A 4,776-nucleotide genomic window follows, 5' to 3' on the forward strand; every position below is an offset into this window, starting at 1 on the left:
TATATAGATATATATATCTTTTATTTTTTTACTCGTTTCAGTCCATAGGGTGTGGCCATACTGGTGCACCACCTTTAGGAATTTTTCCTGTTTTTAAACCTAGTACTTATTCTGTCAGTCTCTTTTTGCTGAACCCATAAGTTACAGGGATGTAAACAAACCAGTCATCAAGTGGTGGTGGTGGTGGGAGACAAACACAGAATCAAAGACACACATACACACACACACACACACACACATATATATATATATACAATGGGCTTCTTTCAGTTCCCATCAACCAAATCCACTCATAAGACTTCCGTTAGCTCAAGGCTAGAGTAGAAGACACTTGCTCAAGGTGCCACAAAGTGGGAATGAACCCGGTACCATGTGGTTGGGAAGTCAACTTCTCAAACCACACAGCCACACCTGCACTTACACACAAACACACACACTCACACACACATTGTTGACAAGATGATTTGGCTAGGTTTACATTCTTTTATTTGTTTCATTGGAAGTGTGTCTGGTGCTGGCTACTTTGCAATATCTCTCCATCTTATGGCAGCGAGCTGGCAGAATGGTTACCATGCTGGCACAAAATGCTTAATGGCATTTCATCTGTCTTTACAATCTGAATTCAAATTCCGCTGAAGTCGACTTCGCCTTCCAATCTTTCGGGGTCAAATAATTACCAGCTGAGCACTTGGGTTGATGTAATCTACCTGGTCTCTCCCCTAAGTTGCTGGCCTTGTATCAAAATTTGAAACCAATATTTCTCCAACATGGTTTCCAGTTGCCTCACGATATTCCTCTCATACTTCTCCCAGCTCTCAGCCTCCAGCCAACTAGGATGCTCTTTTATTTGCACATTTCCAATTTTCTTTTTTTGAAGGAACATTCACAACTCTTGTTGATATTACTGTTGTTGTTGTTGGTGTTGTCATTTGCAGTTCTGTTACTAACCTTCTCACTATCATCACCACCACTCGACACTTCAACATAGCCGGCACAGATGTTACAATGGTGGTGGTGGTGGTGGTAGTAATGTCCTCACTGCAGCCACACATTTTTGGAGGAAGAGGGGGGAAATCACATGACTCTTCCCTCCACTCACTCCTCCCACTTGTGTTATTGATGCTTCACTTTCTTATTTGCTTTACCTCACATTTTTCTTTCTTGTTTATTTATAAACACAAACACCACTGGCATATTAAAATAATAATTTTTTTTTTTTTAAATGATTTTGAAAACTGAAGTACCCAGACACAGGGATGCAAAGGGCTTCGCCAACCCATGCATCATACTACTGATCAGCTCTGCTATTAGACAGAACATATTAGTGAAATAATAAATGTGGGAATGAACCCAAGACCACATAGTTATGAACTAAGTTTCTTAACCACACAACCATGCCTATGTCTAGATATTGATAATAACAGTACTAGTATTATACTGAGTTTAGCAATGATAACAAAAAAAAAAAGGAAAATAAATTCAGTTGAAAGTTGATAATTTCTAGTTTAAGATTTATTTCTTTTTCTTTCTGACATTATTTCATCTGAAAAGAATGAATTGTGTGCTGTAAGTTGGAGATGATTCCTCAAGAGCAAGGCAGGCATATGGTTGTGTGGGGTTGATGCTGAGTGCAAATTGTTAAAGGGGAAACATCAGGGCATTATAGTCCCCTGAGCAAATCAATGCACTGAACCCTACAGTTAGTTAGTCCACACTTCTCCCTAAGGAACATAGGGCCAAATGGCCATTTCATGCCAGTGGATGCATCTTGATTCCAGACCAAGAGAGACTGATTGCTTTCGCCTCATCTTCCATACATCCTTTCCAAATCTTCTTAGGCTGTCCAACATTTGTCTTGCAATGCTGCTTTGAGGTTTCCTTAGAGTGTGACCAATCCAGCCCCCAGAATTTCTTGATTGATGGGAGTTTGGTTCATTCTATCCCACACTCGCCTGTTTGAAATTGGGCCCTACAGTATTTATTGATTTATTTATTGACAGCAAGCCACAGCATAAATAGATCAGAATTAGGCCTCCAGATCTGTAAAGCCAGTGGGCATCTGCCCAATGTGCCCATGCCTTAAGACAGCATTGGGTAGTGTGACTGCAATGATAATACAAACAGGGTAGGATTTCTAGAGGGTTGTGGTAGTGGAGAAAAAAAGGGATAAAAGAAACTGTATAACATGAAGTCTGGAAGGTTAAATATAATGTATGAAATGTTATTATAATGGCAGGAGGAGTGAAAGAGAAGAGACAATGTTTACAGAGTTGGGAAGGAGAGGGCAGACAGCTTCTTCTTCTTCAATACAACCTGGACGATAAGTGAGTGAGTGTGTGGATTACAGATTGCATGTGATTGCATAAATGTGTGTGTGTGTGTGTGTGTGTGTGTGTACGTGCACATGCCGTCACTTCAAGGACACTGAATATGGTGCAGAAACACAAAACCATCAAGACTAAGAGAAAAAGATTGAGGTGTCAGATAGAAAGATGTTATACTTGATATGCTTCATATAATTTATATATCAAATAAATACATTTGATACATAAATTACACAATATTACACACATATATATTTGCATATATATATATTTGAAAAAAGAAAAATAATGACTTCACTGGTATTTCTAATCAGTTTAATTTATTATTTTTTTAATTTTTTAATGATATAAATTTTAGTTCATAGCTCTAGTAAGTTCTTTGTTAATTTGGGTGTGGAGATTTTTTTTCTTTAAATTCCTTGTAAAATTAAGGTTGATTTGGTGTGAAAGGACTACTACAATACCTGCTGCTGGATAACAATCCTATTGCTAAGAGTAGGGAGATTTGTAAAGATAAAAGCTGGAGCCAGTGCTAACAGACATGTGACATTTACAACAAAAGCCAATTATAGACAAAAGACCTTCAAAATATCATGTGAATACATTACATATTTTATTACAGTGGTGGTGGTGGTGATGATGATGATGAGACCCAGGAGTGCTTCAGTGGTAGCAGACACTGCATGAAGATGTGATGATGGATAAGCGTATGCAGCATAATATTTTCACCACATTAACACACCACACATTCCCCTACTGCTACACTCCACGTTCCCACTTTCACCCACTCAAACTGTCACTCCACACTCCATGTTCTCACTCATACACGACATTCCACATGCCATCCTTACCAGCCCACATTCTACATGTTCTCACTCCCACCCTACACTCCATATGCTCTCCCTGTTGTACCACACCAACCTTCCACATTTCCAGGCCTCACAGAGGCAATGACCAAGACCTTTGGCATTATGTCATGCTTGAGAAGACCCATCAAGCCAAGCAAAATCGCAGTCATGGCAGATATCAGTGTCATGCAAATTGGCACACTCATGCTGGTGGCACATAAAAGCACCCATTACACTCTCAGAGCAGTTGGCATTAGGAAGGGCATCCAGCCATAGAAAACCATGCCAAATTAGACTGGAGTCTGGTGCAGCCTTCCAGTTTGCCAGCCTGGTCAAACCGTCCAACCCCTGCCAGCATGGACAACGGACATTAAATGATGATGATGATGATGATGATGAGCAGCCAACTTAAGTTCATCCCACATTAAGCTACACTCACTGGTCAAATGGAAATCTTCACTGCAGGTGGCTGAAACACTCCTCAATTTTACAATGTAAATAGCAGTAGCTATTTACATTGGATCCTTCTCCTCAACCTGAGGTACCTATTCCCACTTGCTAAGTGGACTGACCCATTAAATGTCTTGATCTTGAACACAATATATATTAGTAACCAGATCAGATGGTCATCTGTTTCTCTCTTAAAAACTTTCTTCCACATTCACATATATTACACATGTCACTCTAACTACAAGAAATAGCAGTCAACCTTCCCTTAAACACATTTAACTATAAGAAAATAAGATGGGATGTTATGATGTGACTGCTCTTGATCATAGTTCTGCTTGATCAGGGATGGCTCGGGGTTAAACAATAGCAAAATCACCAACTAGAAAATAAAAAAAAAACTTAGCACACCAAACTCCTATTCATATGAGCAAGGTCCTTTCAAGGGGTACACTGAGAAAATAATGCAGTGAGGGTCCCAACAAATCCAGGTGATACTGAAGCCCAAAACCATTAATTTATTTGTTGGAGAAAAATTGTCCCGCCCTGCTGTTGGAAGAAAACTGTTGACTTCTGTGACTGAGTAATGATGGAACATTTTTTAGATTGTGTACAGTTTTAAAATGACTAAAAGTGTATAAAACCAACAGCAGTAATATGATAAGGGTTGAGGTTGGTGAAATAAAACATGAAGAGAGCACAGAAAGCATACACTATGATAATGCTTGAATATAATATAGGTGGGCATGAAAGCTTTGATTTTTAAATTGTAAAAACACTTTGAAAACCACAAAAATATCTGGCCTCCTCTATAAAAAAAAAATATCCCAAAAAACTGCTGGCCCCTATTTTTGCATGACTGTGTCAATTATATTACAGGTATTGATTTTATCAATTCCCAAAAGGACAAAAGTCAATAGAGTGAATTTTGGTGAAGTGGAGTTTGTACTACTAACATAACATAAGCAAGAGATTATATTAATTAGCATTGATAGTCCAATTAACGGCTCTAATAAATGGGTGTGTACTGAGAGAGAGAGAGAGAGAGCAAAGGTCAAGGTTCGTTAGTTGATGCAGTAATTACGTTGCTATGCCACCATGAAAGACATTTTGATTTATTTATATATATATATATATATATATATATATATAACACA

The 4,776-nt window shown here is 38.5% G+C and overlaps 1 protein-coding gene across 2 annotated transcripts in view; it reads right to left on the bottom strand.

Moving 5' to 3' along the window:
- LOC106869205 (TBC1 domain family member 23) overlaps positions 1 to 4,776 on the bottom strand; it is a 25,079-nt gene that overhangs the window by 16,735 nt on the left and 3,568 nt on the right. The window lies entirely within an intron of this gene.

The sequence above is a fragment of the Octopus bimaculoides genome, chromosome 20 (genome assembly GCF_001194135.2).
Source record: "Octopus bimaculoides isolate UCB-OBI-ISO-001 chromosome 20, ASM119413v2, whole genome shotgun sequence".
Taxonomy (NCBI): domain Eukaryota; kingdom Metazoa; phylum Mollusca; class Cephalopoda; order Octopoda; family Octopodidae; genus Octopus; species Octopus bimaculoides.